The following is a 25454-nucleotide window of genomic DNA, read 5'->3' on the forward strand; positions in this document are numbered from 1 at the left end:
CACTCCCCCAGTGCTTTGCCTCGGTGGCAGGATCAGATCAGGTACAATTCCACACTGTGTCTCCAGTGCTGTCCCCCGCAGGGTCATAGGGCAGTGAGGGGCATCATGTCTCATAGTGGGACTGGCCACATGGTCCTCTCTGTGAACTGGCTGTTCTAATCAGGGGTCATCATCCTCAGGGCTTGGTGGGCCAGAAAGTGCTCCACTCTCTCCTACTCCCCCTTCAACTGCTCCCGTGTCCCTCTACTAGAGCTGCAGATTCAATACTATCATTTGAAATAAATTATTCTGGGGAGAGAGGCAGGTGTCCACTTAGTATTTGGTACTGGGGCCAGCCCCCCAGACCTCTCCACTGCTTCCCTACTCCAAAACAAAATGTTGCATTCACACCTGGGGCACTGGGATGAAGTCTGGTCGTCTTTCCCTGTGGATATAAAAAATACCCTCCCAGTGGGTGGGTTAGCGCCCCATGCCCCACTACCCATTTCTTCTTATTTTCATCCTTTTATTTCTCTTTCCCCACCTCCTCCCCAGTGGTCTACCATGTGCATCCCTGGATTTGATCTGGTCCCTGCCATACTACATGGTCCTCACCCCAAGAATGTTTGTATACAGTAGCTTTATCCCTATGCCCCTTTTGCATTTTTTTAATGCCTACCTCAGTGGGCTCATGTTGTACTTGTCCTTTTGTGTCTGACTTACTTTGCTTAGCATGATTTTCTCCAGTTCTTCCCATGCTGCTATATGATTCATATGTTCATCACTGCTTTTTAGCGATGGGTAATACTCCGTTGTATGTATATACCACAGTTTTTTAATGCAATCATCAGTTAATGGAAATTTGGGTTGCTTACAACTTCTTGCACTTGTGAACTGTGCCACAATGAACATTGGAACACAGATGTGTGGCCGTGGTTTGTGTCTTACCTCTTCTGGATATAAGTCCTGTAGGGGGATTGCTGGGTCATATCATATGGTAACTCATATGGTAATTCGATTTCCAACTGTTTCACATATCACCAGATCAATTTCCATAGTGGTCGTACTTACTTACAAGTCCACGAGCAGTGGATAAGAGCTCCTGTCTCCCCACAGCTCCTCCTTTTTAATTGAGCCACCTTTGAGGGTGTAGGTGTAACGTCATTGTTGTTTTAATGTGCATTTCTCTTATGGCTAAAGATCAGGAACATTTTCTCATATGTTTGTTGGCCATTTGGATTTCTGCCCCTGTGAAACTTCTGTTCAAGTTTTGCCCACCTCTCAAGTGGGCCGTTTTTTTCTTTTTGAAAGCTAGCAGAGTATTGTAGATTTTAGTCATAAGGCCTTTGTCTGATGTGTCATTGATAAAGACGTTTCCCAGTCCGTGGACTCTCTTATTATTCTCTTGGTGAATTCTTTCCATGTACACACGTGATTTATCTTCAGTATATCCCATTCACCAATTTGTGCTTCATCTGTGTTTGTGTCCTTTCCTATTTCTGAAAGCCTATGTACCCCCAGAGCCAAAGTTCTCAAGTTGGTTCCAATTCCCTCATTGATGGCCCTAATAATTTGGGGGTTAACTTCAAGGTCTGTGATCCACCTTGAGTTTATTGTGCATAGAGTGATATAAGGGGTTTTCTTCATTTTTCTGTAGTTAAGTATCCATTTTTTCTAGCAGCACTTGTTAAAGAGAGCATCTGCTTCCCATTTGATATTTTTGGGGCCCTTATCAAAGATCAGTTTTCTGTATGCTGATGATTTAATTTCTGGGTTTTCAGTTCTTTTCCATTGGTCTGAGTATCTCTCATTGTACCAATACCATGTGGTTTTGACAATTTTGACTGTATAGTATGTGCTAAAGTCAGGTAAAGCAAGACCTCCCACTGTGTCCTTCCTCTTGAGGAGTTCTCTACTAATTCTGGGCTTCTTTCCTCTCCATATGCAGTTGGTAATCAGTTTTTCCATTTCTTTGAAGAAAGATGAGGGTAATTGTATCAGAATTACATTAAATTTATATAGTGCTTTGGGCAGAACTGACATCTTTACTATATTGATTCTTCCAATCCTAGAGCATGGGATATTCTTCCATTTGTTGTGGTCACTCTTGGTTTCTTGTAATAGTAGTCTGTAGTTTTCCCCATACAGAGATTTTGTTCTTTTAGTCAAGTATATCCCTAGATATTTCAATTTGTTTGGCCATTGTGAAGGGTACCACCTTTTTAATCTCCTCTTCTGTGGCCTTATTTGATGTGTATAACAATCTGATGGACTTCTGCTTGTTGTTCTTGTATCCTGCCACTATGCCAAACTCCTCTATTGCTTCCACTACACCTCTTGTGGAGCTTTTGGGATTTTCCATATATAAAATCATATCATCTGCAAATAACTATAGTTTCACCTCTTCGTCCCCAGACAAATACCTTTGATGTCTTTTCTTTGCCTTATACTGTTAACTAAAACCTCCAGCACGATATTAAATAAGAGTGAGGAAAAGGGACATCCTTGTCTGGTCCCCTTTTTCAGTGGGATTATGTTAGTCTTTTCTCCATTGAATACCACATTGGCTGTTGGTTTTTCATATAAAGCTTGTATTGTCTTCAGGAACTTTCCTTCCATTCCTATCTTCTCAAGTGTCTTAAACAGGAATTGGTGTTAGATATTGTCGAATGCTTTTTCTGCATCTATCAATATTATGTGGTTCTTATAGTTATGCATGTTAATGTGACGAATAATACTAATGGTCTTTCGTATGTTGAACCATCCCTGCATCCCTAATATGAATCCCACTTGGTCATGCTGAATTGTCTGTTTTAAATACTTTTGTATTCTGTTGGCTAGTATTTTGTTAAGGATTTTTGCATTGATGTTCATTAGGGATATTGGTTTGTAGTTCTCGATTCTTGTGGGATCCTTGTCCAGTTTTGGTATCACAGCTATACTAGCCTCATAGAATGAGTTCAGGAGTCTGCCATCTTTTTCTATGCTCTGGAAGAGTTTGTGTAGGATTGGTGTTAGTTCTTCCCTAAATGCTTGGTAGAATTCTCCAGTAAATCAATCTGGTCCAGGGGGTTTTTTGTTGGTCATCCCTCGATAATCTTGTCTATGTCTTCTATTGCTATGGATCTGTTGAGATTCTTGACGTCCATTGAGGATAGTCTAAGGAGGGATTGTTTTTCCAAGAATTTGTCTGTGTCTTTCAAGTTGTTGAATTCATTGGAGTACAATTCTTCATAGAACTTTGTAATGATGCTTTGATTTCATTAGGTTCGGTTTTAATGTCCCCTCTTTCATCCCTTATTCTTCGTATTGAAATTTGTTCCCTCCTTTCTTTGGGGAGTTTTGCCAGTCATCTATTGATTCTGTTTATCCTTTCAAAGGACCAACTTTTAGCAGCATTAATTTTTCCCATAGTTTTCTTTTGTTCCCTCTCCTGAATCTCAGCCCTGATTTTTAGTATTTCTTTTCTTTTGTTATTAGTAGGATTGACTTGCTGACTCTGCTCTAGTTGTTTTAAATTTTGTGCCAGCATATCAATCATCAGTCTCTCTTCTTTCTGAGATGCGCATATGTTGCTATGAAAGTTCCTCTGAAACTGCCTTTGCTGTATCCCATAAATTTTGGTACGTTGTGTTCTCATTGTCGTTGGTTTCCATAAATTTCCTAATTTCATCTCTGATCTGTGTCAGTACACACTCCTTTTTCAGTGGCGTTTATTCATCCTCAAATTGTTTGCTCTTATTTTCTTCATCTTCCTTTTGTTGATTTCCAGCCTTATTTCATAGTGGTCGGAGAGGAAGGTCTGTGTATATCAGTGTGCTTAAATTTATGTTGATTTGCCTTGTGTCCTAGTATGTGGTTTGTCTTCAAATATGTGCCATGTGGGCATGAAAATGTGAAATTTTGTATTTGGATTAAAAGTTCTTTAAATATCTATTAGGTCAAATTATCTAATTTTAATGGTTAGATCTCTAACTTCCTTGGTGAGTTTCTTTCCCTGTGATCTATCTTTCTCAAAGAGTGGTGTGTTGAAGTCTCCCACTATAATTGAGGCTGTGATTTCTTTTTCATCTTTGGGAGTGTTTGGTTGATGTATTCAATGGGTCTCTCATCCGTGTAATAGATGTTTACAATGCTTAGTGGTTCTTTTTCTACCATTCCCTTGAGCATTATATAGTGTCCCTCCTTATCTCTTTGTATGGTTTTCACTTTAAGGTTAATTTTATCTGAGATTAGGGTGGGTACCCCTATTTTTCTTTAATTGCTATTTGCTTGGCATGATTTTCTCCAGCCTTTGATTCTCAGCCTATTTTTTCTGTAGCCTTGAGATGTGTCTCCTGTAGGCATCAGACTGAGTGATTACAAGCCAGCCTGCTAGTCTCAATCTTTTAATGCCTACGTTCAGGCCATTGGTATTCAGGGTTATTATCTCCACTGCAGACTCTGGGATATCATCTTATACCTTTTGTGTTAGGAGTTTTCCTACTTTACTTTCTCATTAGTGTGTGTGCATGTGTGTTAGTGTGTATCATTCTTGACTTCTTTTCATCCTTAAGCCAATGCATTCTTGGGGTCTGTTTTCTCTTTATTTCCCTCTGGGTGAGGTTGTTCTATGTGGTGGTCTCTTATTTATGCATTGTGAGTGTGGTTCTGCCCATACTGGGTCGGCAAGGATCTTTTGTAGGGCTGGGTTTTTTTCTAATGTATTTTTTGAGGTTTTCCTTGGCTGGGAAGACACTGACATATCCATCTATCTTGATAAGTAATTTGGCTGAGTAGAGTATTCTTGGATTTGCATTGTTTTCCTTTAATTTTTGGAATATGCTACTCCACTCTCTCCTCTTCTTCATAGCTTCTGCTGATAGGTATGAGCCTATTATTATTTGGGAACCTTTATATGTGATTGCTTGTTTTTACCTAGCTGCTCTCATGATTTTCTCCTTTTCCTCAAAGTTGGATAGTTTAACTATTATGTGCCTTGGTGACATCTTCTTGGGATTCAGTCTAGTTGATGTTCTTTCAGCCTCCTGAATGGTTGCCTGGTTTTCATTCATTAAGCTGGGGAAGTTTTCATCCAATAATTCTCTTATTATTGTTGTAGATGACTTCTTTGTTGTGTCTTCCTCTGGTAAGCCAATAATTCCAATGTTGTTCCACTTCATAGTGTCAGAAAGAGCTCTTAGGGTTTCTTCTGCTTCTCTGATGGTCTTATTAAATTTTTGTTCACGTTTGTTAAAGTCTGCTTGGCTGTCCTCCAAGTCACTGATCCAGTTCTCTGATTCCTCCATTCGGTTCTCAAGGTTGGTGTTTCTGCTACTGGTTTTTGTAATCTCCTCCCTGAGCTCCTGTATTTCCCTTTTGTGTGTGGCTTTTATCTCCTCTATCATTTCATCATTTTTCTGTATTATTTCACTCATATCCTGTATAACTCCAAGCAGCATTCTGAAAAGTTCTTTCTGTGGCAGCTCAATATATGCTTCTTCTATGTATGTTGTTATGTTCAGGACATCTTCTGCCATTGCCTTTTGTTTCTGCTGTTTTTTTCATTGAGATCATGGGGGATGATGCCTATTGGTGTTGTGTTGTTTTAGAGGAGCCAGGTACCATTTTACAGGGAGTTGAAGAGCAGTGGCTCTCTCTGGGGGACTTCCATGAATGCTTCTTTGAACTGCCTACAACTAATTTTACTATGGGATTAACCTACCCCTTTATCCTCCTGTGGCTTCCCTATCAGAGGAGTGCCCCAGAAGGCTGGTGGGTTGCCTGCTTTGGTGTTGTGGAGGTTGGTCAGAGATTCCTTTAACACCTTGGAACATTGATGAGTGTTGGCAGAGCTGCCTTATGCCCCCAGGTACATAAGCAGGAATTTCCCAGGTGAGAAGTTGAGTAGAGTGTCCCCTGGAGGGAAAGCAGGTCTTTCCTTAGCCTAGGGCTAGCTATATATGGTGGTGCTCACCTATCTGGGTGTGGTACAGGCATAAATTCCCTAGGCCAAGGGGAGTTGCCTTTAGGTCAGCAGTGAAGTGTGAGAGAACAGGAAAGGGACAAAGAGGAGAAAAAAATTAAACAATAGGATCCTTTAGACTGAGCAGGAATATAGGGAAGAGAGGGAAACAAAAGCAACTATGTAGCTGAGTCCCACTCCCAATCTTGGAGTTGCAAGGATTTAGTCCCTGTCCCAAGACAGCAGTGGCAAGTGGAAGCTGAGCCAAGAAAAAGCCACTGGGATGCCCTCAAAGACCTTGGGGGGACTGAGAGCAGACATGTAAACAAAAGCAACAATGTAGCTGAACCCGGATTCCTACCTGTGGAGCTGCAAGAGTCCTGTCCCTGCCTTGAGGTAGGTGGGGGCAGGGACGGGGAGCAAACTGTGGTTTGTTGAGGTCAAGCCACCCTACGGGATCCAAATGGTACTGGCTCTGACAGAGACAGTGACCGGTCCAAGGTCAAGCCCCAGCCGACTTCTACTGAGGTAAGCCAAAAGCCCCCAGCCCCTCAAACCACTCTGGGTCTGTGCCTACTTATCTTTATGATGCTCCTCCTTCGTTCCAGCTGTGTTAAAGTTCCCTCTTAGCAACTCTCCTGTGCTGGATTCTGCCGAGTCCCTCTGGTATGTGTCATCCATTGTCATCTTCCCAGAAGTCCGGAAAACATCTAATTTCTTGAAGTTAGCAGAGCAACATGTAATCACTACACCATCAGGACACCTGTGCTCTGTCTTCTGGGAGTCCCTACATATTAGAATGGAGTTAATGGCAGTAGGGTTTGGCTCAGGGTTTGTAGGAGAAACGTCTGAATTTGGGCGGGGACCAGAAATGATGCCCATGCGTGGTGGAAGGGTGCGGGGTTGTGAAGACACGCAGGGAAGGAAGGAAGCGAGAGTAACTTTTCTATAGAACCTTACTAGGCATTTATAAGATATATAGACAATGTATTGAAGCAGGTATTAGAGTGCTCAATATGTTTTTCAAATCAGTAGCAATCAATACAAGCATATCAATGTGTATTCATAGCATGATTATTTGCATATCAGCTTAAACTTGGTATTGAATTTCTATTAGAAAATACACCAAACCTCATGCTCATGATAACATTAATAGTAAATTATATAACACATACATATTTTAGATTTCCTTGTAGATAGTATTTTAGATTCTATATTTTTATTAATTTTTGTCAAGAACACATATATTTTATTTTGAGATTTGAACTAAGCAGCAATTTGTCCATGGAAAATGTGTATGCATGGAAATGTAAGTAGCTCTCCTTTGTACATTAATACCTATTATATGGTTAAATTTACATTGCACACAAAATATTTACTAATTGAACAGCATACAGAAATATGTAAGCTGAGAGTTCCAATCAAATCTGTTTCCCTTAAAGTACATTTGTTTTCTCTTAAAATATTTACTTTTCTAAAGCCTAAAATTATCTGCCACTACTTGTCTGTCAGTGGGTTGTATTCTGGTGGTTTGTGTGTTGATATGATGCTGGAAACTATGTCACCAGTATTTCACATTTTTTGGACATGTTGTCAGGAGAGATCTTTCCCTAGAAGAGAACTCCAGGCTTGGTTAAGCAGAGAGGCGCTCTGGAAAAGAAGGTTCACAAGGAGATGGATTGACAACACAGCCGAAACAATGGGCTCAAACATAAGGTCCATTGTGAGGACAGCTCGGGCATGGGCAGGGTTTTGCTCCATTGTACATAGGTTGCTATGTTGGACTTGACTTCATAGCACTTTAACAACAACAACAAAATAAATTTTTTTTACCACAAATATACCTGAGGAGATAAAAACCTAAAATTCACGTTTACTTACATGCAATTCACATATACTTACTTTGAATGGAAATATCTAAACAAGTTGTCATGATATTTTTAAAGCTGTGTTTCATTCTATTCTACTCACTTCTGAAGTGTGATCATCTGACTCATGTTATGATTTCAGGGCAAAGATTTACTGTTTTCAATTAATATTAAAATACAGAACACATATACCGTTTTTGATTACCTTGTAGATAGTATTTTGGATTCTTGGTGAGGGAGGGAGGAAATAGACTTCTAAGAGTAAATATAATTGAGAAATTTAATAGTTGCTTTTAATTTTGTTTTTGCTTTAAAACACCTAGATAGTTAAAAGGCATTTCTAATTTTCTACATTTTCTGTGTTTGTTTGTGGTTGTTTTCTTCCATTTCGGGGTTTATGTCTGATGTGTTTTATCGTTGTGGGTGGCCCTCTTGAATTTTTTTCCATTTTTTCTATTTTACATTATATGAGATAAAGGACTGATGAACCTATAGGGACAATACGTAGAATAAGGTCTCCTTGGGGGTGGAGGGTAGGGCAGAGACATTAATGAGAGCTGATATCAAGTAGTTCAAGAAGAAAATGTGTTGTAACTGATTGTGGTAGCAATTGCACAGTACTGTTTGATTTGATTGGACTATGATTTGATGTGATATCTGTATTAGCTCCAAAAATTGTTTTGAAATAATAATTTTTAGTAGTTACTAATTTTACAAATGTATGCTTACTTTTTGTTCATCCTCCTTTAACTACAAGGTGTTGTTTACCATTTGTATTCTGGAATGCTCTTTCATTAAAATCCCTATCCTGGATTAAGCTCTACTATTTTTTTTTTTTGTATTTTCTAGAATTTTCTTTCTTTTTTTTTAAATTATTTTTTATTTTATTTTTTATTTTAACAATTTATTGGGGCTCATACAATTCTTTTCACAGTTCATACATATACATACATCAATTGTATAAAGCACATCTGTACAGTTTTTGCCCTAATCATTTTTTTCTCTTTTCTTCTTTTACATTTTATTAGGGACTCATACAACTCTTACCACAATCCATACATATACATACATCAATTGTATAAAGCACATCCATACATTCCCTGCCCCAATCATTCTCAAGGCATTTGCTCTCCACTTAAGCCCCTTGCATCAGGTCCTCTTTTTTTTCCCCCCTCCCTCCCCATTCCCCCCTCCCTCATATGCCCTTGGTAATTTATACATCGTTGTTTTGTCATATCTTGCCCTATCCGGAGTCTCCCTTCCCCCCTTCTCTGCTGTCCCTCTCCCAGGGAAGAGGTCACATGTGGATCCTTGTAATCAGTTCCCCCTTTCCAACCCACTCACCCTCCACTCTCCCAGCATCGTCCCTCACACCCTTGGTCCTGAAGGTATCATCCACCCTGGATTCCCTGTACCTCCAACCCTCATATGCACCAGTGTACAGCCTCTGTCCTATCCAGCCCTGCAAGGTAGAATTCGGATCATGGTAGTTGGGGGGAGGAAGCATCCAGGATCCGGGGGTAAGCTGTGTTCTTCATCGATACTACCTCACACCCTAATTAACCCATCTCCTCTCCTAAACCCCTCTATGAGGGGATCTCCATTGGTCGACACTTGGGCCTTGGGTCTCCACTCTGCACTTCCCCCTTCATTTAATATGATATATATATACATATATACATACATATATACATATATACATATACACATATATACACATACATACACACACTTATATCTTTTTTTTTTTTTTGCGTGATGCCTTATACCTGGTCCCTTGGGCACCTCGTGATCGCACTGGCCGGTGCGCTTTTTCCATGTGGGCTTATTTGCTTCTGAGCTAGATGGCCGCTTGTTCACCTTCAAGCCTTTAAGACCCCAGACACTATCTCTTTTTATAGCCGGGCACCATCAGCTTTCTTCACCACATTTGCTTATGCACCCATTTGTCTTCAGCGATCCTATCATGGAGGTGTGCAGTCAATGATATGATTTTTTGTTCTTTGATGCCTGGTAACTGATCCCTTTGGGACCACTCGATCACACAGGCTGGTGTGTTCTTCCATGTGGACTTTGTTGCTTCTGAGCTAGATGGCCGCTTGTTTATCTTCAAGCCTTTAAGACCCCAGTCACTATCTCTTTTGATAGCCGGGCACCATCAGCTTTCTTCACCACATTTACTTGTTCACCCACTTTGGCTCCAGCCGTTGTGTCAAGCTCTACTATTTTTTTCTTGTAGTTAGATGGACCTAAAAGGGCCTAAAAAATCATACCTTTCTCCTATCCGCTAGATGATTTGAGCAATCCATCTCCCAAATCTCATTTTCTTCATTTTTTAAAGAGTTCTGTAATCGTTAATTTGTTGTTGAAATGAGATAATATATTGAAGACATCTGTATTGTATCTAGTGCACAGAAAGTCCTCAATAAATGAGATTTTTTTCCTGTTATTATTCCCTACAGATTGGCAAACAGAAACCAATAAATTTCTAAGACAGACTGCAGGTAATATAACGTTTACCTCCTAATATTTTCCTAGAGTTGCACCAATCAACTGACTATAAAATTCTGCTGTGAAGTGCTAGAGGTTAAGGAGTCTAGAGTATGATAGAAACCTATCTTAACTATTATAAAAACACTTTTCACAATTGGCTAGTCCAGGCTAATGTGCATTAGGTTCAAAATGCTTTGGTGGATATGTTAAAGATCCTGAGAAGGTATAGCAAGGGTAAAGCGGTGGGAACCATTAAGAAACAGTGAGAGTAACTTAGGATATGGACCACTGCCCAAGTCGAAGCCTGGGATGAGTGAGTAGACTCGGTGAGTCTCCAATGAACTGTAAGTGTGCGTTCCTCCCCTGTGATTTGGGACTGTTAGCAGCCACTTCACAGTGGTAGACACTCAGCATTGTTTGTAGCCCTAGCAAGGGTTCTATATATGTTACTATTATGTAATAAGAAATTTTCATCATGGTGGAAGAAGGGGAGTTTGTCCGAATGCTGTTTTTCTGTTTGGCATAATACAGTGTAAATATTCAGAAAATTTTGCTTAATGGCTCCAAATTTCTCTTGTAGAACACCACGAATAGGTATAATATTATTTTTTGTTAGCACTGCTTAGGAAAGAATCATCATATGCTTATTAATATACATTTTAAAGATATTCAGCAGTTCCTCCACCTATGTAATGATATTGTCTGTCTGTGTGTGTGTGTGTGTGTGTGTGTGTGTGTGTATACTTTGGTCTAAGTGTTCTTTCCGTTTGCTTTTGAATGACAATTTTGCATTTACTAAGACTATTTTGAACTTGATTTTGCCTTCTAGGTAATGATACTAATACAATGTTAGTGTTCCATGGTAAAACAATGAACATGCTGTTGCATTATTTATTCATCTAATCTAAGACATACATAGCAAAAAAGTCATTAGACTTTGGACCCATTGTTTTAGGTGGCTCTCAAAAAATTCAGATCTTTACCTAAACTACAGACCCTGAAACAAGACTAAAGCCTGGTGCTTTTTCAAATAAACCTATCAAATTGAATAAAATTAGACAATATATTTGTGGAAATCTATTTATAGCATCACTTTTCTTTTCTTGCACATAACTATGCTTGTCTATTCTTGTGATTGAGAAAAATATGAAAAAATATATAACATCTAAGGTTTTCCTTTTTGAAAATTTCTCCTTGATTTAAGGAATGGGAGTGTTAAATAAAGAAATACAATTATGCCTTTCAGAATTGAAATATGTGGAAGATCTTATTCTCAACTCTTTCAGATAGAGTTACAACACCAAGCTTCTTAATGAGTTTTCTCCACATTCCATATTCTTCCCAATCCCAAATGGCTCCCTATCTGATTTCAGCAGTTCATCACAGGTCACATCAAGGTTCCTGCTGTGGAAAACTCTCTCTTCTCTTCTAGAGGGAGGGGTTTTTGCTGTAACTATATTTCTCAAATTTCTCTGAAAACACCAGCTTTAGGGAAAAAAATGAGAAAGGTCAATTCATGTGTCTCTAAGTCTCAAAGACTCTGAAATAAGACCTTCTGTCGTTTGAAATAAATATTTGTTTTTTCTGGCACTGGGACGTAATGAATGGCTGACTCCAATAACATACCAACAGCTATCAAAGTTCTTATTATGAACTTGAAATAAATACACACTGAATAGATGACTTCCTTCATTCATTGACTTTTGTTACCGGTAAGACTTATGTTTCTAAAATACAGTTTTCTAAACCAAGCTGTAAAGAATGATGTAGCAAACGTTGGCTTCTTTATGGTGGTTGATTTCCTCAGGTCCATAAAGCATTTTTTAAAAATTTCGTTCATTCTACAAATCATCAGCATATCCATGGGGACTTTTTTGACACAACATGAACAAACATGTACAATGTGCTTGGTTGCTGTGAATAGGATTGTCATACAAAACTTCCTTATAGTCAGACCTTGATCTTGCTCTTGGAAGGCCCTCAGACATTGAACTAAAGCACGATTCCCTTCACCTTCTCTTGGTGTTGTTTTCAGCTGTAAAGCCATCAGTTCCAATCTGACCTTCTGTATCATGGCACAAGACAATAGCCCTTGGTCCTGTGTCATCACCACTTTCGTAGGCGTATTTGAGTTCTTTGTTGCAGCCAGTGTGTCAGTTCATTTCCATGAGGGGCTTTCCACGTTTGGGTGACCTTCTACCAAGCATGACATCCTTCTCCAGGGACTAGCCCACCACATAATATGTCCAAAGTATGCAAAAGGAAATATAATCACTCTCCCATCTTATGAGCATTCTGGCTATACCTCTTCCGGGACACATTTGTTCTTTTTGCTACCAGTCTGTGTTATATTCAATACTCTTCATGAGCACCATAATTCAAGTGCCTCAAGTTTAGTAATATTTTCTGAGATAATAGAAAATATCATGCCTATGTAAAGCACTTCTTAAGTCCTCTAAGAGAGCATTGCACTTTAACCTTGTAAAGAGTTTTTTGGTTTTATTTGCAGAAGATTTGCCCAATATATTGGGCCATTTGAAGTTCTTCCAGGGACATTACTTCTATCCGAGTAAAAGGAAATCCCTCTTAAATTAATTTCTTCTCCATTTATTATGATGTTGCTTAAAGATTTGGTTCTAAAGATTTTTGTTTCTTTATGTTAAAGTGTCATCCAATTAAGTCTGATTTCTAAGTAGGAGTATATCAACTTTTGACAATACTTAATCTTTATATGGGGACAATAGTTTTATATTTATTATGTTTCTGCTCTTAATTATATTTTGTTTACTTTGTAAGAGCATAGTTTTCAGTTCTCATTCTAAGTTGTCAAGATGGGCATTTTCAGCATATCTTCTATGGTAAATTTTTTTTCTACAAATGTGACTTCAGCTGTATCAAGTTTGTAGTGATTTTTATTTTCATGTGGAACCTAATGCTTTATAGTTTTCATTATTTCTTCTTTGACATACTCTAAATGTTCAAATATGTGGAATATTCTAATCATCAATTTGTCATTTGCTTAACTTCTCTGTGTTCATAATATATAATATATATACTTGAGTATTATGCAATTTGTTTCATTTTGCAATGTGACCAAGCAAGTAGATGTTTTTAGAAAGGCTTTATGCTTCCTCAAATTTTGAGTCATCACTCCATGTAATTTCATTAATTTATGCTTTTCAACTATGCAAATATTAGTCAAATTTCTATTCTTAATGACATCTTTCTACAGTCCTATAAAGATGGCTTAACATTTTTTATTGTGATATATTTTTTCTTGCTTTTATAAAATTTTGTTTTATGTATACTGAGACTGTTCTAATTAGTCACATGAAAATTTTAAATTCTTACATGTTTCTGGTAAGTTGAAAATTGTATTGCAATTTATTCTTTCTCTGTATCTCTACAAATGCATATTTTATCTCACATTAGTCTAGCTAATCTAGTTTTCTTTCAGTGATTGTATAGTGAAACTTTGATTTCAACTTTTTCTGTATACATAGACAATCTGGGTAGAGTGGAGTAAAAATGTGGGAAAACAAAAACCCTTACAATGAAAAAGCCACCCTACTGCCATCGAGTCAATTTTGACTCATAGAGCTCCTAGGACTGAATCTTTATAAGGGAAAGTAGCATCAACATCCTCCCTTGAGTGACAGGAGGCTTTGAGCTGCTGACTTTTAAATTAGCTTTTGAATGCTTACCCCTCCACACAGTTCCTCTAAAATAATTTTTTAAAAATCAGACTTACTCATCTGATAGAGACAGTGGAACTCCTGAGACTATGGCCATTAAACACCATTCAAGTTTCCAACACACCCATAACTTTAAGCCTGTCAATTGAGACCTGCAAGGTGAACCAAAACATCAGGAAGACACACTCTCATTAGGAGAATCAACCAAACTATTCATGTTCCCACAGAGAACCCTCAGAAGGCAGGACGAGACGGAAAAGGGAGCTACAGGGAAGTGTGGAGAGTGTTGTGATACTGTGAAGATTGCGGTAGATTTCACAAAACAAAACATACGAATTGTTGAGTGTAAAATCAATTTGCTCTGTAAACTTATGCACAAATCTAGCTGCCTTTTCTCTCACTTATACAAACACACACACACACACACGCACACAGATCTAAAAATGACAAAGCAGAACTGAGAGCTTTGCTGCTGGTTTTGCAGACATCAGCATCTACAAGATCAAAGAAAATTTCCATATGTCCATCTCATACATGATGTCAGGCTTGATTTTTTGCTCATTGTATTATACCTAAATTGTTGAATTATAAGGCATGCCAAGTAAGAAAGATCTTTGTACACCCAAAAGGAAACCTTTATCTGGTATGTTAGTCAGGGTAGACATGAGAAACAAATTCAGAGACACTCACATATGTATAAGAAAAAGCATTATATACAAGAGCAATTGAATAATGAGAAAACATCCCAGCCCAGTCCAGATCAAGTCCATAAGTCTGATATTATCCAATAATGTCCAATACCAGTCCATAAATTCCTCTTCAGACTCAGACAGAACATGAAATGATGCCAAATGCAGGAAGATCACAAGCCAGTGGGTGGAAAGACTTGTGGATTCAGTGGCAGTAGAAGCATCTCAGCGCTGGCATGGATTTCCACGTGGCTCCTCCAACTCCAGTCCTCTGGCTGCATCAGTGTAACTCCATCAGGCTCCTCTTGAATGTCTCACTGGGAGTTTGTGTGTCCCACCCCAGATAGTTATTTATTTCCTTAGGGGCTCCAAGTGAGGTCATCAAACTGTGACCCAATTGGCAGGCTAAACTCCACCCTTTCACTCATAATAGTCACAAATTGACAACAGATTATGTAACGACCATATCTGGTGACATGAAGCTCATACCATCCTCTCACCTCATTCAGGAACACCACATTCAGACGGATTTGGAGATTAAGAAGTGCTGACTTTATCAAATTTAACACTCATAATTTAGGTATGCTTATTATAGATGCTAATCTATGATAATTAGCAAAGAGAGGCCTTCTTGATGTGTTTTGATGTGAATGATGCCAATAGCAAAAGTTATGGCACTGTGCTCTTCTGACTTGGTAAAGGGAACAAACCATGGATTTATCTTCCTGAGGAAAGGCTGTCCTGAAGAGCGAGACAGCAAAATGGCTGCACAGCAGAGCGGTGGGTGAAATGATCTCTAGGAAACAAATGAAGAAAGGTCTTTGAAATAAAATGCAGCTTGAAAAAAAGTTATACCTCCTCATAGTTCCAAAAGTTGGAGCATAATCACATTTATAGTGCAACATAGACGACACTTTATCTTACTTGTTTATTTCTTTTAGAAAGATGATTTTGTTAGCATTCTGTGTAGTTTCATAATGTACTAGGAATTTGGAGTTCCAAACCCATTCATTTCTGAAAAATTCACATCCATTTTATCTTCAAATACTTCTGAACTATTTTCTGTTTTTTCTTTCTCTCTCTTGTTGTTTAGAACCAAAGTTATAGGTAAGAGAAGGCAAATTATCTTGATTTTGTAATGCAATTTTGGTTATTTTCCCTCTTATTCTTTAGCCTTTTATCTTTCTATCAGATATTTGATACTTCATTTATGTGGATTGGTTGTTCAACACATATGCTTAATTTTAAATTTTATTTACATTTTTAAGTTTTATAATTTCCATTTTCTCCTTAGAATTTCTAATGCCTTATAGTTCTTTTTATGATTTTCATATATATGACTGTATCAATTGTTGTTTCACAATAGATTTAGTCTTTTGTTATGCACATTATAAGGAGGTACCATGACAGTCAAAACCCACTACATCAGTTCCATTAGGACTCACAGCGACCTTCTAGGACAGGGTAGAAATGACCCTAGTGTTTTGAGACTGTAAATTTTACAGCGGTACAAAGTCTCATCTTTTCCCTGTGGAGCAGCTGGCCCTAGAGTCCCTGGTCATTTTGAACTGCTGACCTTGCATTTAGCAACTCACAGAGTAGCCTACTGTGGCACCCTACCTCCTAGCAGCTGGTTAGAACTCACAGCAACTCTATCTACAACATTACCTAGTATGGTATCACCTTTTCAATCCTGGCTATGTTTGGGCCCATTGTTTCCATCACTGTGTCTCCATCTCCTGGAAAGTCTTGTGCTTTGGTTTCTGGCAATCAGCAAACAAAGTTTATTTGGAAAGAAAAGAAAAACACCTGCAGCAGCAGCTGGAGACTGTAGTGAGTTGCCACAGAATGAACCATGTGAGGGGGTTTTATTGGGTGTGGATTCCTTGGCCTGTCCGCATCTCTGAGTTCTAAACACACTGATCTCAGGACTGGCCCCTTTCTCAGTTCCAGTCATAAACCAGTCACGCTCTCTGGGTTTTGACTGCACCTGCAAAGGTCAGAAAAAAAAGAGTCTTGAGTTTGATGACCTTGGCATTGGGAATGAGCCTAGGGGTCTGATGCCTGCAGGTTTACGATGAGATTATGTTTGACTGTTGAGATCACCTTTCAAGATATCCCACCCCTTCCAATGCTTCCTCCCCACCCCCCCACCCCCCCCGGGAGCTCTCTGTCTCATATCTCTCACTAATACATTTGCTTAGTCTTCAACAAGTCAAACATACTGTTAGCTAGTCAGAGTCTAGAAAGGAAGGAAAAGATGACGATGGAAGGAATTTTCCAGGAATGCACTAAAAAAGAGAGAGGGGAACACACCTTTCCACACTCCCCACCTCTCCTACACAAAGGCAGGTGAAGGGCTGCAGAATAATATATGTTTCCTCATCAATGGCTGAGACCCGGGACTACTGGAGACGATGAAATGGGGAGGGAGGGTGCACTACTCTCACAGTGACTGAATGGAGCTTGGGCTCTGGGTCTGAGACAAGGCCTTGCTCTCTTTTGATGACCGTCTGCTTAACAAAGCCTTATGTCCTTTTCTAAGGACTGATCTCTCCTGATCACGTGTCCAAAGTGCACGAGACAGTCTCACCACGCTCGCTTCTAAGGAACATTCTGGCAGGGATGTGCTGCTTCCAAGACAGATTGTTTGTTCTTCTGGAACACTATGGTGTGTTAAGTATTTTTCCCCAACACCATAATTCAAAAGTACTTCCTTTAGTCATCCTTCTTTATTGCCCTGCTTTTGTATACATATAAGTGGACTAAAAATATAGCATCCTGGATCAGATACACGCATTTCATTCCTTAAAGTGACATTCTCTTTTGAAAGCTCTATGAAGGTCTTGTGCAGTCAGTTTGTCCAAGGCATCAGGCCACTTGATTTCTTGAGCGCTACTTCCATGGTTGTTGACTGTGGACCCAAGTACCATGATAACCATGACTTCAGTCCTTGTCCCATTGATCAGGAGGCTGCTTATTTGACCAGTGGTGAGGATTTTTGATTTCTTTCTGTTGAGGTGGAATCCATATTGAAGGCTGTAAGACCTATAACCTCATCAATAAATATCCTATCCGTTTTCTCTGAGTCTGGCGGGAGATGTTTGGCAGCTAGGCTTCCCTCACCGTATGTGCAGATGTCATTCAGGTCTGGTTTGATTTCCAGGAATTTTCCCTGTATGTTTCCACCTAAAGCCTAAGGTATTTACAGCACCACATTTTCCTGGCTATTGTGTCCACGATTTTGCCATAGCCTTATATGTTTATTTAAAAATAGTAGCCCCATAGCAATTATTTAAAAGTAGTAGCTCCATAGTAGTCCCTGAGTTTTTGTCATTGGCACTTGCTTTGATGAGGGTAATAGCTCTGAGATGGGCTCTGGTGTCCTTGGTCTTCTTTATCTTTTGGATCTTGACCCTGTAGGTTCTCCCTGCCTTGATAGTGTGTACGCCTTCAATCAAAAGAGAGAGAAAGGGAACAGAATTTCAGCTTTCCTAGTTGCTCTCAAATGCAGGCATAGTCTGGATGGGACTAGTCATTTCTACAAGTAAGAAATTGCTGGCTTATATGAATGGGTACCCCTAAAAAACGGATTTTTTTCAGTTATGTATTTCAATATTATTTGTTTTTTGTTGTTGTTTTTAATAAAGCAAACTTATCGCCTTCCAAGTACTCTCTGTTGCACTGAATATTTGTCAAATCTGCAATTCCATTCTTGGAAACATTTTTGAAACTCATCTGTTTGGATGGCTGACAGCACCTGCCTCGTTTTTTTCTTCACCTCTTTGACATGTTGCTGTCACCTCGCTGTCCTTCCATGTCCCTCTTCATTTGAGAAAACAAAAAGAAGTCACACCGAGTGAGGTTAGGTGTATGGGGCAAGAGAGACATGCTGTTTTTTGCCAAAAACTGGTGCAATGAGATGGCTGCACCAGCCGGTGCATTGTTGTGGTGGCAAAATCAGTCCCCTGTCTGCCACAAATCAGGCCTTTTTTGTTGCATACTGTTACATAATCTTTTCAGAACCTCTGAACAGAAAGTTTGGTTAACAGTCTGACTTGGGGAACGAACTCCAAATGCACTATGAGTTAACACTTTTGTCTATTAGGGAATTTGACGGACATCCAGACGAAGTTTTCATCAATCGACATTTCACTTTTTAATAAATAAGAAAACCACTCAAACACCTGAGTTTTCCCCATAGTTCTGTTCTTGTAAGTTGTGTTCAACATCGTAGCAGTTTCTGCATCATTTTTCCTGAGCAAGAAACAAAATGTCAGAGCCACATGCTCTTCTCTTAAATTGACCATCACAAAAAATGAGGTTCCAGTGAAACTGCTTTCATGAAAAAATTCACTGTGACCAGAGAGATGTGATGCCACTGGGTGCACTAGGTCAGAGCGAGTTGCCCCATGCTTGCCCAGCGGGGAAAGTGCACCACCCAGCAGACCGAGCTTTTTCCTGTTTTTTTTTTTTTTTTGCTTTGTTTGTTTGTTTGTGGGGTGGGTGCTCCTCATATTCTGATTTCTCGCTTCTGGATAACTTTCTCTTTCTCCTTTGATCCTCTTTCCCAGATTATCCTACTTTGATTGTGATGTCCAAAGAAAAGAATCAAGGAACTAAAAAAATGCATCTCTACCTGGAAAAACCTTATTGAATATGTTTATTTATAATGAATTTCTACCCTTAAAAACTGGCTTTCCATTATGAGATATTAGTGGGAGATCAAAAGCATGGAAGAAAATGAATTATTTCTCAATCTTTGTTTCTCTACGTGTGTAGGTTCTCTAGAAGTCAGTTTATTCTTTCATGACCTACACCTGCGTGGGTTAGTCTGCCTTTGATTCTGTTCATATGGTCCCAGTATTGGTTGTGTAGAAGCTCTTCCACAATTCTAGGGCCAGCCCAGGTGATTTCTGTTCCATACTTCTATTGTTGCCCTGGGGGCAGGAGCATCACAGGGCTCCTACTGTGAGGTCTGAGTATGACTGTAACTGTCACATTCCATCACTGATCTCTATTGAACCAGTGCTGTTTTCTGTGACATCTGCTTGGAGGTTTTGAAATAGTGAGATCATTCTGTCTTATCCATATGCGCCCAATCTAAGTCATGTGAGTTCTTAAATGTAAGAGTGATGAAGTAGAAGGGAAAAGTCAGAGTGATTCACAGCATGAGGAATATTTAATGTACCTTAAATAGTTTGAAAATGGAAAGGAGAAAATGAGGAAGAATGTGGTGACCTTAAAGACCTGGGAGAGGATCCCAGCTAATCATCAGTAACAAAGCTGGCCCCTTATCACTAGAGCTACAAGAATTGAATTTTGTGAATACTTTTCAAGAGCTTGGAAGTAGATTTGTTCCCAGAGTAGCTAGAAAAGTGCATGATTTTAATGTCTGATTTACATCACTGTGAGATGATAAGTGGGCTTGTGTTAAGGCACTAACTTTGTGATAAATTGTTAGGGCAGAAATAGTAAACAAATAGAATAATCATTTTTTTCACAAATTGAAAAAGAAATCACAACCTGAGACAATACCTTTTTACATAGTAAACCACCTAGAGAACAGTGTACTTTTTTTCTTGTCCATTTTAGTAAACCCTATCAGAAAATTCCATTCTTCACTTCTCTTTTCCCCCTTCTCTATGTTCACATGATTCTATGTTCATCATCCGAGCTTGTTGGACAAAGGCATCAGTGAATTCTGAGGGACTTCACCCCACCCCTGGTCTCATTCGAAGGACATTTTCTCCCGTTCCAACTCCAGCTTTCTTTCCAAATCCTCCTTCAGTGCAAAATGCTGTCCATTGCCCAGCCTCAACAATGAGCCTCTGGCATTTGGTGTCTTTTCAATAAAATATAATATTAGAACACAATAATAATGTTTACCCACAGTAAAGCTTTAGCTTGAAGCAGAAGAAAACTATATTGAACAAGAATTTCCAACTTTCCTTTTATCCATTCCCTAAATATGGCTATATATTGTGGGGTTCTAAACAAAGTCAAATAAAAGGGAACTATTTTGATGTCTAGGGCATTCAATAAAATAAAATGTTATCTGAATTGGCCAACTGGTTAAGTGAATTCAATTTAGAGAATTACAAGGGAGAGAAAATTCTTACACATAACAGTGCTTGAGCAGTGGGTAGCTAAAAACTTTTTGAAATGAAGACGGTGTATACCCTGACCAGCACATGGGAGCAAGTAATCAATGAGATGTGACCCAGAGTGGTGCAAAGGCAAAAATGCCTGTAAATAATTTATTTCAAAGAAAACTCCTACAATATTCAGAATTATAGGAAAAAGAAAGGCACTGGTCAAGAAACCATCCATTAATAAATGGGCTTCACAGTGATACAGGTTGGCTATGAATGCCACAAAAACATGAGTTGGATAAATGACTCTTCTACGCACGTGCAAACTATTTCAGCCTTGATCTTCCTCTTTAGGCCACTAAGTAAAACAGATTCATGAGGCTGTAATCAGTCCTCAGGACTGCAAAAAAAACCACAAAAACCCATGAATCTGTGTTGTGCCTTTTTGTTGTTGTTGCTGCTGCTTTGTTTAGATTTTAATCATAATGCTTGAAACACCAGCCTTACATACCCACAGTATTTATTTTTATGAATTCTTCCTGTCTTTACTTTCTGACAGAATAATAGAGGCTTTACTGTAATAAAGTGACAATATATCTGACACACTTAATTTTTATCTAAGAACTGTGCTACCCACTCTAGGTTGGTATGTTGTTAAGTGTCTAGGTATCATGGAATTGAGCTCAACCATGGTTGTTGTTGTTAGGGATCAAGAGTAAGCTTGGACTTGTAGTGACCTTAAATACAATAGCATGAAACCCTGTGTACAAGAGCCCCGGATGGCACCATTCTCATAACTATTACCGTGTTTGACGGTCATTGTTGCAGTCACTATTCATCAGGTTGATGGGAGCTCTTTCCTTTTTTCAATTAGCCTCGATTTCACCAAGCCTGATGTCCTTCTTGAAGAACGGGCTCCTCTTGGGAACACACACAAAGTATGTGAGACTAAGTCTCAACATTTTTGCTTTTAAGAAAGAGCATTTTGCTTGTACTTCGGGGCAGATTTGTTAATTTTTATTTCAGTCTATAATATATTCACTATTGTTTGCTAATCCCATAATCCAAATGTATCAAACATCTCCAGTCTTCCTTATTTGTTGGTCGGCTTTTATCTGCATATGGGGCAATTGTAAATATCATGGAGTGGGTCAAGTTCAGACGGACATTTTTGCTCTTAAAACTTTCTTTTGCTGCAGAAGTTTTTAAAAGGAGATATACTCAGCACAATTGATCCTTTGATTTCTTGAATATGATTTTCATGGACAACGATTATGGATTCCAATAAAATGACATACTATACAATTCATTCTTTTCTAGGTTTATTCAGTTGATTGAGATGTTGCTTACTGGTTCACTTGTGAAAATTTTTACTTTCTAGATACTGAGGTGTGAACGAAAAGAAAGGCCCTAATCTTTGAGTTTCACCAATAAGTACTCTTCATTTCCACTAAGCATGCTTGTAGCATCTAAATATTGCAAGTCGTTGATGAGTCTTCCACCATCCTCAGTCTTCCACCACTCTCCGTCATACAGGCTAGCTTCTCTGAGATTTTCTTAGCACACAGATTGAATATTATAGGGAATAGATACAACACTAATGTTCATCTTTACTAAGATTAAACCACTCCGTAGCCATTTGTCTGATCCAACAACTGCCTGCCTTTTGATTTATGTAAAGCTTCGACATGAGCACAATTAAGTGTTCAGGAATTTCCTTCTTTTTGCAGTGTTATCCACAAGTTGTTATGTTCCACGCTGTCTAATCCTCTTGCATAGTCAATAAAACACTAGGACACATCTTTACAGTATTCTGTGCTTTTATCCAAGAGACATTTGACACCAGCAGTGGCATCCCTCATTCCATGCTCATTTCTGGATCCGACCTGGGCTTCTGGCAGCTTACTACAGATGTCCTGCTGCAACCATCTTTTAATTACTTTCAACATTTTATTTGCATGTGATATTAACATGCACATAGATAAAATGTTAGATAATTTACACATTCTGTAAGATCACAAATGTGAATTTCTATAAATAAGTAAGCCAGGTAACAAATTTTTTGTTATAGATGAGTGGACACCTGCAGTATTCTACCTGATGGTTGAAACACTTCATTTAGTAATCTATCAGTTATAGTAACTTGTTCAGAGCAGCTTGGACTTCTTCCTTCAATCATGTAGGTTCTTGAGCATATACCTTCTCATTGGCTTCATATCCTCCCCCACCCCCCTCATTTGCTTTAGATCCCCTACTTACATTCAAAGCCAGGTTTCCAAGTTTCTCCTGGAATCCAGTTTGGTCTTTTATTTTTTTCCTGTTTGTTTACTGACTTTATGTTTCCTTTACGGATCAGGTTCTTGATGCCATCTCACAGGTCTTAGTTATCAGTGTTCACTGAATCAAAACTGTTCTTGAGATGTGCCATAATATCAGATGGGATATGCTCAAGGTCATATTTCAGCTCCTATGGACTTGTTTTATTTTTTTCACCTTCAACCTCAACTTCCATAGGAGTAATTGATAAGCTGTTTCATAGTCAACTGCTGACTTTTTTCCCTAGCAATATTGAGTTTCTCTATGATATATTCCCACAGATGTAATCAATTGGATTCTGTCTTTTATCCAATGATACCCTCAATTGATGTTGTTGAATAAAAGACATTTGCAATGAATAAGTCTTTAGACTTGCAAAATTCTAGCATGCAGCCTAGGATGTTGTTGACATCATGAAGGTCACATTTTCCAACTGTTGATCTTTCTTTGGTGACCATGTTTCTCATTCCAAGTACAATTGATTATCAAAATATCCCAAATGCATCCTAATTCTATTTTGATCCATTCCAATCTGAAGAAGTTTAAAAAATTCTTTAATTTTTTCAACATTTTTTTACTAGTTGATGTGCAAATTTGAAAAACTCAATGTTTCCTTATATATGTTTGAATAGTATCATTTCATACACAGCATTGTACAACAAGATAGCTTTTTAAAATGTCCTTTTTGAAGATGTGTGCAATGAAAATTTTAAATTTCTCATTCTTGACAGAATAAATGGTAAGATTGTCGCATATAGATTAGCCAATACTCGTCATTTTAGCTCACTAATGCCTAGAATATTGCTATTTATGCATCCACTCAATTTCGACAACTTCAGCTGTCCTATTTCCTTTCATTTGGATCATACTCCTTGGGATCATGGATTATATCAACTAGACACTCCCAGGTAAGGGGTGGAGTAAAGTGCAACCTATCACAGCCTGGTGACACATCATCGGTGTCATAAGCCGTTTTGTAAGACAGAGAGAGAGAGAGAGAGAGAGAGAGAGAGAGAGAGAGAGAGAGAATGGATTTGAATCTCTATTGGGCTCTCAGCTTCTTATTGTATTGCCTGCAGATCCCAGGAACCATCAGGGCACTACTGAAGGTGGATTCACTCGGCTGACTTTGGACCTCTGCATTCACCAGCATATGCCCCTGCTGTCTTTGTTATCCTGCTTCCTGTTTGTCAGCTTCCATGGATCAGGAGAAGCCTGACTTTAACCAAAGTCAGGAAATCTAGTTCTACAACTGTTTAAAGGTATTGCTTGACACACATCCCTTTTTCTATATAAACATACACGAGCATCACTATTTTTGCTCATCTAGGGAACCTAACCTAACACACTCCCTCAAGGAGGTGAAGGTCCCAATAGCTTTGCTCCATCGAGGTCATCAAGGTCAACTTTACTTTAATAAGATAACTCTTCCCCATCATATTTTGATTATCTTCAAGTCTGATAAGCTCATATCCCCACACTATGTCAGATAATATGCCATTGCTACAAATAACATCTCAGTGAATAATTTTTCAGATGTGGTCTGCTTATTACTTCTTCCCAGTTTGTCTTAGCCTGAGAGTGACTCTGAAACCTGCCCATCATGGAGGACCCTGTTGGTACTTGAAATACCACGACACAACTTGTATCATCACAGTAACACACACACCATCATGGTGCAACAAACCGATAGGCAAATAATAGTGACTTATGGTGACCCCATGAATAATTAAGTAATATCTTCCTTGCCATGTTATGGACACAGCCATGCATATGCTTGATGCCATTGCTGCAGCCACTATCTTGATTCATCTCTTTACTGGTTTCTTTAACAATGCCACCCCTTTATCCAGCACAATGTCTTTCTCTAAAGACCATCTCTTTTTAATGATGATGAAAGCATGCTAGCAGGAATCATAGAGAATATTCTATGCTTCAGAGCTTTTTATTAACTTTGGAAGTAAATCACCACGTCTTTCTTTCTTGCCTATCTTAGTTATGGAGTTCTGCTGAAACCTGCCCACACTTAGTGATCCTGATGGTATTTGAAAGACCTGTGGCAAAGCTTCCAGAATCACAGCAACATACAAGCCACCAAAGTTAAAACAAACAAACAAAAAAAATACGGACAGTCCTTAATAAGTCTTTGATTTTCATCAGTGAAATAAGTTACTCTCTTTACAGATGAAAACAATTTTAAGGTGACAAATCACCTGCCTATCTCTTCAAAGGAAGCATATAGTGAAAACAGGAATCAAACTGTAGTAATTCCCCAATCTTGTAGTAGATTATCTGCCTCTCCACACTGTTTCTTAGGAACGATGACCCTTTTGACTGGTGTGACTTTTCTAAAGGAGCTATTCCTGGAAATGAGG

Source organism: Tenrec ecaudatus, chromosome 11 (assembly GCF_050624435.1).
Source record: "Tenrec ecaudatus isolate mTenEca1 chromosome 11, mTenEca1.hap1, whole genome shotgun sequence".
Lineage (NCBI taxonomy): Eukaryota > Metazoa > Chordata > Mammalia > Afrosoricida > Tenrecidae > Tenrec > Tenrec ecaudatus.